The sequence below is a fragment of the Lutra lutra genome, chromosome 14 (assembly GCF_902655055.1).
Source record: "Lutra lutra chromosome 14, mLutLut1.2, whole genome shotgun sequence".
In the NCBI taxonomy this organism is placed as follows: domain Eukaryota; kingdom Metazoa; phylum Chordata; class Mammalia; order Carnivora; family Mustelidae; genus Lutra; species Lutra lutra.
The window spans coordinates 38,167,092-38,177,316 of NC_062291.1; the positions used below are offsets into that span (position 1 = coordinate 38,167,092).

Here is a 10,225-nt window from a genome sequence, read left to right on the forward strand (position 1 = left end):
TGTTGGGCACGTTCTCTCTTCCTCCAAATTTCAAGCTTCCACTCACCTGTAAGGTGACTTTGTAAGAAATAGAAAAAGGCAGGCATTCCTTCCCTAAGAGCTTTAATACTATCTCTCATACACTAGCATAGTGATTTTGTGGGAGCAAGTTACTTTTCTACCATCTGCAAGAAAATCTTGTAACACATACACACCTCTGCTCTTACACTGTGAATGGAGCCCTCTTAGGTATGCAGGCATAGCCAGAACACTCAAACTGAGAGGCCCTGACACTAATTTCTTAAAGCATTTACAAGTGATTTTCAGTCAGAACCATAAAATAGCAGGTGTCTGAACCTCTTATATTAGATTTAAATGCTAACATTTATTTCTTTAAATCTTCTCTATGTCCATGTAAATCTTCCCTCTGTACATTCAATTCTTATCTCTTCTTCAAAACACTGCCTAAGTCCTACCTTCTCTAAGATAATTTCAGGGACTCCTACAACCCCCAGTGGTCTCCCACATCTCTTAAATTCTACACCACTGATCTATCCCATGGATTTCATTATATATTGTCTTATCTTGTTCACTGTTATCTCAGAAATGTTAACTTTTCCATCTAAGGAGGCTGGATTCCCTGAGCACAGAGACAATGCCTTTATCTTTTCTTCTATTCCCCATTGCATTTATTTGGGAACACTGAGTGGTCTTTTTGTAAACACACTCTGGTTGGATGATACTATCTCCAGGAGACAAATGGACTGTAGATTGTCTTAAACTTTTATTGCCTCAACCCTTGATGGTTGACTTCTGGAATCTCAGCAATATATAATTCTCTCCATTTTCTCTTTACTAATTTTAGGCCCTGAAAAAGACATAAGCCAGTTGGAAACAAAGAAATACCACCCTTGCTTGAAAGTGTGAATGAAACTTCAGAAAATGTAAAAATAAACAAAAATGCAAAGACAAACAAATAAATAAATAAATAAACTTACATTTTTCATAAGTTTTAGTTGTTTTATTTCAAGGCTATCTCTCACACCATCTGCCTTCTTAGACATCCAGAAAGCAGTGTTTCTAAAATATATGCCTTTTGGGCACCTGGGTAGCTCTGTTGGTTAAGCATCTGCCCTCGGCTCAGGTCTCGATCCCAGGGTCCTGGGATCCAGTCCTGCATTGGGCCCTCTGCTCAACAAGGAGCCTGCTTCTCCCTCACCCTCTGCCTGCCACTCTCCCTGTATATGCTGCCTCTGTCGAGTAAATAAATAAAATCCTTAAGAAAATAAAGTAAAATAAAATAAAATATGTACTTTCTATCAATAAATCTGCCAGTCCTTCAGAATTGCTGACTCTGCTGTACTAGGCCCTGAGAGAGACTATATGCAAGAAATAAAACTGAGCTGAATGTATTGTCTACCCTCAGCAAGGCTCCAAGTCTGGTTGGTGAGTAAAGTCAGGCTCACAGAGCAGTGAACACAGGACAGTGAACATGATTGAGGTGCTGTGCAAGAGCTCGGAGGAAAAGAAACAGAGGGGAGCTAGAACAGGCAGAGGGAGCTGGGCTTGGACCTGGGTTAGAGACCCAGAAAAGGACTTGGAAAGCAGAAAAGAAAGTTTGTTACATTTGGCATGGAAAAGACACCAAAAAGCCAAGACACAGAAAAGGGGAGTGGGGATATGTGCTTGAATCCAATAGAGGATGCATTTATAGTAGCACTAGGAAATTAAAAGAGCTGCAGGAAGGGGTCTGATTTGTAGAGGGCTTCTTACAGAAGATATATATTAGTCACAATCTTTTTTATCTGAACCCCAACTTATATTTGTTTAAGAAAAAAAAAGAGAGAGAGAGAGAGAAGAAAAAAGGAAAAGGAAACAGAAAAAGGAAGGGAGGGAGGGAGGAAGCAAAGGAGGGAGGGAGACAATAAAGTAACTTATTCGTGTCTATATCTTCAGATCCCTGGATCTAGGTGTTCACAGGTAAAGTCATCAGAAATATCCTTCTGCAATTTTAACTGTATTCTCCTCTATGTTAAATTCATCTCTACATGGTGCCAAATGGTTACCAGCACTCCACATTTCCATTTTATCAACTCAGCAGTCACAACGGAAAGGAAGCTTCTCCTTTGTAATGACCCTAGCAAATTATTCCACGAGTGTCTCCATGACACATAGATTTGTACCATGGATCTCTCTTCACCAGTTACTGAGGCCAGAGGGATGTAGTGCTTTGCTTGGCCTGCTCGCAGTGTGCACTCCTAGACCCCAGGAGGGAGCCTGCTATGCCCAGACCACTTGAATTGTGTGTCAGGAAAGAGAAGAGATGGTTCTCCAAAAAAAAACTAGGAAGCCATTATGTAAAAGGAAATGGGTGCAGGGCAGGAAACTTTAAAGGAAAGCAACCTTAGAAAACTGAGCAGAGGGCAGCTTATGAAGTAGACATCAGTGAACAATAGCTAGAATTCAGTTGAAGCAATTCAGAGATAACAGGGAGGAGAACAAGCTGGACAGGACCACACAAGAGACTTTGAAGCATGGACTCAGGCATCGAGCAATGCAAGACGAACCCCAATACTCTGAGATCAGTGGACTTTGCTTTTCTCTTCTTCTTCTCAGTGCTGTCCATTATCATAGTCACTAGCCATACATGGCTAATTAATTAAAATTAAATAAAATTAAAAATTCAGTTATCACTTGCACTGTCCACATTTCAAGTGCTCAATAACCATATGTGACTAAGAACTACCATATGATAAAGCACAGAATAGAATATTTTCAGCACAGCAGAAAGTTCTACTAGGTAGCGCTGGATTAAACTATCACTTCGATCATTTCAGTTAATTTTCCCAAGAAACATATGTGCTCAGATATCACACTTTTCTGTTGCTGTTCAGTTTAAAATAATGAGAAAATGAGAGTAGAATTATTCTGTTAATGATAGAGCCAATATAGAATCTCCAACAAGAGGCTTAAGCTCCAACCTGAAATTAAATTAAAAATGTTGATTATCTATCCATTGCTCCACCTAGCCCCCTGCGTGCTCTCTTTTTTCTTTTCCTCTAAGCATGTCTTGTCAAGTTGGAAAATAAGTTGTGATTATGGGAAGCCAGTCACGTTGATTAACAGACACCAATTAAGTATCTACTGAAAGGAGAGAAGAATATGTTGGTTAATTCTGGCTTTGGAGCTCCATGGCCCTCGACTGGTATTATGCAGATCTCCAGCAGGGTTTTAGGAAACAATTCTCCAATTGCTTCTGTCAGTGACCCATCATGCACCCTGATGGCCCTGAGAGCATGCTGGGAAACCTGGAGTTCTGGGACTGAATCTTCCTGTACCTGAGAACAAATATTTACAATGGCCACATCCCCAGATGGCACCATTGGTTTCCTATCTTAAGGGAAATGTCATGCTACATAAAGGACGTCCTTTGGGTTTTATAAACATAGTGGAGAGGATTTTGGAGTGAGTCTGAGTGTCCAGCAGGAGAGAAAAAGAGGGCAATGGGATGGCAGCCATCATTTACTGAGCTCCTGCTATGGGCAGACTCTATGCCAGAGACATGACAACCAAGGTCTTTAATCTAAGTGCCGGCGATACATGTGGGGATTATGTAGGGATGTCAGGAAGGGGTCATGCCCGATGGTACTGACAACAAAACTGAGACTCAGAGAGGTCAAGCAATTGTATGAACATTTCAAATTTATCATTAAGTGACAAAGGTGGGATATAAACCCATCATTGGCTGATACCAGTTTCAAGTTCCTCACCACCTTGCACTTCTGCAGTATTTGCTGTAAGACGATCAAGCCTGGCCCTTTGGTTAGGACCACCTCCTCCACTTACTCAGAAGTCCACACAGACTCCAGCTGGTAAGTCCTAGGATGCTGGGCAATGCACATACTGGAGGTTTGTTACCTTTGCCTGGGGCATATAGGTAAGGATCTTGACCCAGTTCTTGTGCCCATGTATTCATTGAGTCATTTTCTTCCAGCAAACAGTTATGGAGAATCTATTATGCATCAGGTGCTGGGGATATAGAACTGAGTAAATAAATCATGGACTCTGCCTTCAAATAGCTCATGATATCTTGTGCTATATAGATATTTCAGTCAACTATCACAAAGCAGAGAGGCAGGTGTAATGATAGAAGGAAACACAGGATTCTGTGTAGCAGTGTCCCAAAGGTGGAAGGAGCAGGGAGGAGAAGGGAGAGGAAGAAGCAGCCAGGAGCAGGCAATGGAGGGATGAAATTAAAAATGATAATAGACTTGAGGCCCCTGAGTGACTCAGTCGGTTAAGCACCCAACTCTTGGTTTCAGCTCCTTTCTTTACCTCATTTCCATTATTTTGGCTTTTTCCTACCTTTTTTCTATACCATTTATCAAAATTTTGTTTGAATCTATTTCACTTAGTATTTTGTAATTTAGTCTTCATTTCTGAAATAATTTTAATTGTTTTTTGCCCCCCCCTTTTTTTGGTTCAACAAACTATCCTTTCAATTTTTCCCCTGTTTTTTAAAATCTCTTTCCATTTTTTGTTCTTTGAATTTCTGATTCAAGGTGATTTGTTATATTCCCAAATGCTTGCCTGTGTATATTTGACTTAATTTTGCAATGTTGTCTTGTAGGTGTTTTTTCTTCATGACTTTTTTTCTTTTTCTTTTTCTTTTTCTTTTTCTTTCTTTCTTTTTATTTTCTTTTTTCAAGGACAATTTTCATCAACTGAAATTTGTTGACTTTTGTTTCCTGATTTTTTAAAATAGCTTTGAATAGACTTTTTAAATGTCTTCCCTTGATTTTCAAATATTTTTTTTTTGTATTCAGAACATTTCTAATTCAGCATTGCCCTCTTCTGCCAGTATAGCAAAGTCCAATTCCTTAGAAGAGAGAGTGTGTGTGTGTGTGTGTGTGTGTGTGTGTGTGTGTGTATACATGATATGGGGAGATATTCTGTGTCCACTATTCATTGGGTTTTTGCTTGTTTGTTGTCTGGAACAACCTTAAAATTTTCCATTTGGCTTCTTTTCTCTTTCACCATTCAGTCGTGAAGAGAGTCCTCTCCCTTCCTTTTTGCATCTTCTCCCTGAAGTTATGCCTTTCAAAAACTAGCATTTCAAGTCAGGTGTACTTTTAAGCACCTTTTTTTGACATCAATAATCAGATCTATCAATAAATATTTTTAGTATTTTCACACATACGGTGAACTTTGTCTTTCTGGCTGTGGTTTTAGAAAAATTTATGCCCAGCTTTAGTTCCCATCTTCTCTTTTTCTTATAGTTTTTCTCAAATTGCCTTTGCTTATCATCAACAGATTATGGTGAGAGTCTGAGTGAGAGCTCACTGAAATTTGGTAATTTTTACTTCTGTAATTATCCTGAAGTTTACTAATTATCTGTGTGCTAGTTATACTGAGATTGTGAGTTTTGTGTGGTTTTATTTTTCTTCTTGTTGTTCTGTATTATTTTTACAGGTTATATGGCTTGTGTAGCTCTAGGTAGCAGCTATTATTTTCAACTACCCAGAAGCTCCCCATGTAATATTGTTCAACAACACTACAATTTTATTATCCAAGACAAAAATTTTGAGGCAGTTTGAGCAGTATACCCCCAAATCACGCACCTGGCAACTGACAGAAGCTGAGAACAATAGAGTGTAGTGATAAGAGCCCAAACTGTAGGATAAAATAAATCTGATTTTAAGTACTGGCATTCTAGCTGTGTGATCATCTACAATTTATTTAACTGCTCTAAACCATCCATACCCACATTAAACAAATGGAGATTATAGTACTTACTCCTTGGTTCTTCAGTGCAACCTAAAAGAGACAACTTTTTAAAGTCTCGAATATAATACAACTCAATAGATATAAATGGAAGTCTCTTTTCCCAAAAGTGTTCTCTTTACAACTTTTTTTTCCACCCAGAGTTCTACAATATCCTCTGCCAGTCCTATCAGAAAGAATTTTGACCAACCCAATCTTGACTCGCTCCAGGGAAGAGTTAAGTTCAACCTAGCATGTGAGTATGAAACATGGCTCTCATATTTTTAAAACATCAAAAGTAATATATCAGATTCAGAAGGGAATTTCAGAATGGTCTACTCTCCCATTGGATGCTTCAACTGCTCCACAAGATCCCAGCAATTGATTATTCATTTCATTTTTTTCATTTTGTGGATCTCCAATTGCAAATAAAAATAATACTATTTCCTCAACAGCCTATTTTTTCTTATGCTAAACTGACATCTTCCTCCCTTCAACCTTCATTCACTGGATCCAGTCTCGCCAACTAAAAGTCATTGTAATAATTTTACTTCTCAGTGATCCAAGGACCTCCAAAATAGATCTGGATCACTGGAGGTGTTATTTGAAACCAAGCACTCCATTAAGCCTTTCTCCCAAGACTGTGAAGCCTTCATTGTTTTGGTGATTGGTTCTGCTCTATTTGCAGAAATAAGTGGGCTTCTGCATGATTGTCCCTAGGATAGATTATAGGATGAAGACGTTTTCCCCTGTTTACTAAGTGTACCAGACCCCTCTGAGAAATGTCCACTTTGGAGCTTCTCTGGAATTCTGACCTTCCATATGGCACAGCATCTGTGGCAGTGGTTTCTTTTTATGGAAGCTAGAGTGCATTATCTAGTTATAGGATAGAGACGTGTGCCAGGGCTCAGGACCAGTAATGAACACTATTATTCTTTTTCTCTAATGTTTTCTCTTATTAGACTTTTTTTTGAGATGGGTTTTCTCACTCTTGCTCTCATTCTCCCCATCCCTGGTAGCATTTTATTCTATTTGATTGAGCAGGTCAGTTATATAAACTGATGAGTCGCACAGAAACATGACACAAATATAAAGGCAACTTTCATCAAGCAACTTTTATAATGGCCCCAAGTTTGAGATACAGTTCCAAGTGGATATCATGGAACCCCATTATAGTAGTAAACACAGTAATAAACATGACTATGGGACTAAAAATAGCAGAATTTTGTCTAGTTGAGTTGTTACTTGTAGACCTCCCTTACCCATCATGATTTCACCCCTTCACCACTTCAGGCCCCATGTCATACGTTGTTCATCTAGCCAACACAATCACCAAACTCATAAAGCATCTGATATTCTAACTTCCCCAAACCAGTGATTATCATTCACAAAACTGTGGTATTGATAATAGCAATAATAATAATAATAATGATAGATCGGTTTTAGTGAGTACTGTGTGTCTACTGGGTTAAATGCTTTGTACTCATTATTTAATTTGATCACCAAAAAAGTCCTGTACGTATTCCATAGACCATGCCTTTTCCTAAATTTACCTTAAAATATCTCTCTCTTCACCAAGCTTTTCGAAAGAGTCTCTACTTCATGACTTTCTTTGGCAGCCAGTTGGTATTTGGCTCCTCGCCCTCACCATTCTGTTAAAAACTCATCACCAAGAATCATTTTATGGACCAATTATAATCCTGTTGGACCTTTCTTGAAGACTAATGTTGTTGACCACTGCCTTGTTCATGCAATTTTCTAACAAGTATTATTATCCCCATTTTATAGATGAAGAAATCAAGGCTTCCATGTGTTGAATGATTTGCCCAAGGTCATACAACTAGCAAGTCAAAGAGCCAGGTTTTATAGAGAGTTCAAGTCCTTTGCCTCACTAGACAATCCCATATCTCAAAATTTAAACCACATACTTCCTTAACCAACTTTAGTCCATAGATATTCACTTCATTTCTGTGGCTCTTCTTTAAGATTGAGGTTCCAGGATCATAAACCAAAATTATGACTTTTTACTCACAACAGTCTTTAGGTAACCATACTTCCTTGAATGACGGTAATCTCTCCAAGTCCCTCAATCCGCTTTTCCCTGATCTCAGTGCTCTATTTTCCCTTTTTACCCAGCACCAGATACAGAGTCAACCAGTCACTCTATTTCTGAATAGTTGCCCTCTGCTGAGAAAGGATATCATTTCAGCAACATCTTCAGTGCTCTTACAATTAATATTCCCATCTATTCCCTTTATCTCTTTCCCTAAGCCCAACACTCCACTTCTGCCCCTTTACTTTCAACAGATGATGAAGCCTTTTACTTCTTCAATATAATAGAGGCCACAGAAGTATCTATCTTTATTATCTCACTTCTTTCTCCAAAATTATATTTATTCATCTTCTTCTTCCTACACCTATACCTCATAATTAGCTGCATGTTAGAATCCCATCAGAAAATTATAAAATTCCCAATACCCAAGCAGAACTTTAGACCAAATAATCCAGCATCTCCTGGAGGTAGGATCTAGACATTGATATATTTTTAAAGCACTTCAGTGGATTCCAATAAACAGTCAAATTTATGGACCACTGATCTAATTTCAAATATTCTTATAAGATGTCCCAAACTGGCATGATTATAAAGGTCAATTGTGATGCTTATTATACATTGAAATCCCCTGATCCCTCTGGTGGATCTTCTAAATCTACTAATTTAGAAGTTCTGAACTGGGGACCAAGAACATTTTTCACAAATACTCACAGATAATTCTTATTTATAGGGTAATTTGGAAATGCCATTCCAAACTTTTCTGTATTTCCTCCTTGATATATTCATTCTCTATCAGCTTTTCATTTGAGCTCAAATATCTTTAAGTATTTTTCATTCTTGATCATCTTCCTTCTGCTATATATCTTTCTAAAATTACAAACATACCTCTCTTCTCCTTTTATCATCAAAAGTCTTGACAGTGTCTCCCATTCAGTTTTCACCCGAGGATAATCTGGCTTCTATCCTCACTGTTTTTCTAACTCAGGATTGCCAAGAATTACCCCAAAGGCTTTTCTGTTCTGTTTGGCTTTCAACTAAATTCACGTCCTTGTAGCATTTGCCATTAGCCATCCCCCTATTCCAGAAATACTATTCTCCCTTGATTTTTCTCCTACTTCCTTGACCAGTCTTCCCCTGTCTTTTTTTTTTTAGTGATTCAGCCCTCTCTGTCATCTCCATTAGTATTTTTTATAGAATTCTATTTTTTCACTGTTCTTCTCAACCACAATCTCTTTGGGTGTTCTCATCCATTCTGTGGGCTTCAAACCATAGCTACATATGGATTAGTTTCAAAGTTATACGTCCAAAAATGCAAGAAGAGAGGGGGACCAAGATGGCAGAGGAGTCGGAGTTCAGCTAGATAGTTATTAAACCATTCTGAACACCTATAAACTCAACAGGAGATCAAAGAGAAGAAGAGTAGCAATTCCAGGGACAGAAAAGCGACGCCTTTCTGGAAGGTAGGACGTGCAAAGTGAATCCAAGGTGATATACATGAAGAGAAACCGAGGGGGGAGGGGACAGCTCCTGCAAGCAGTAGAGCAGCCGAACACAAAATCAGAACTTTTAGAAGTCTGCTCCATGGAGGGACATTGCTCCAGAGGCTAACAAAGGAGTGGAACACTTGGGGGGACAGTGTGATCTCAGGTCTCTCAGGGTCACAGAAAGACTGAGGGTGTCTGAGTGTGTCAGAGCTGCCAGGTATCGGAGTGGGGAAACTGGGTGCAGAGACAGAGCTGAGGAGGGTCTCTCAGCTCAGGGTTAACCTAAACCATGATCCAAGGCACAGTTGGACCACTACTATTCAAGCAGGGACCCCACAAGTGGCAGACCCGGGGAGACTCACCTTCCTCCCACAAGGGAGTGGCATGGGAGTACGGCAGGAAACTGCTGGGTTTGGAGACTCCAAATGGGGCCATGTGCCGGAGGTAGAAATGCTCGGTCACAGGCCGGGTGAGCTCAGAGAGCGGCCGGAGACCAGGGAGATGGTAGTGATTGAGCGCTTTTCTCTGAGGGCGCAATGAGGAGTGGGACGCCGAGCTCTCATCTCCTCCTGGCTGGAGATTAAGAGGCCTCCATTTTCATTCCCATCCTCCAGAGCTCTATGGAAAGTGTTCAGGGAACAAAAACTCTGGAGCAAACCCAAGGAGATTACTTAGCCTGGCTTCTGGCAAGGGCGGTGCAATTCCACCTCAGGTAAAGACATTTGAGAATCGCCACAAAAGACCTCTCCCCCAGAAGATTAGCAAGAACATCCAGCCAAGACCAAGTTCATCCTCAATGAGAACTGGGGAACTCCAGAGCTAGGGGAATGTAGCACATAGAATAAGTGGTTTTTTCCCCATGAGTCTTTAGTTTTTCAAAGTTAAATTTTTTTAAAATTTTATTCTATTTTTAAAAAAATCTTTCCTCTTTCCTATTTTAACCTTT

General features: G+C 39.5%; 1 long non-coding RNA gene across 1 annotated transcript; it reads right to left on the minus strand.

Moving 5' to 3' along the window:
• Nucleotides 1–3,924: 3,924 nt before the first annotated feature.
• LOC125084454 (uncharacterized) lies at nt 3,925–9,901 on the minus strand. Its single transcript, XR_007122622.1, has 3 exons — nt 9,742–9,901; nt 9,243–9,244; nt 3,925–3,936 (listed from the first exon to the last, which is right to left on the minus strand). It is a non-coding gene; the product is annotated as an uncharacterized LOC125084454 (long non-coding RNA).
• Between the last annotated feature and the right edge of the window lie 324 nt (nt 9,902–10,225).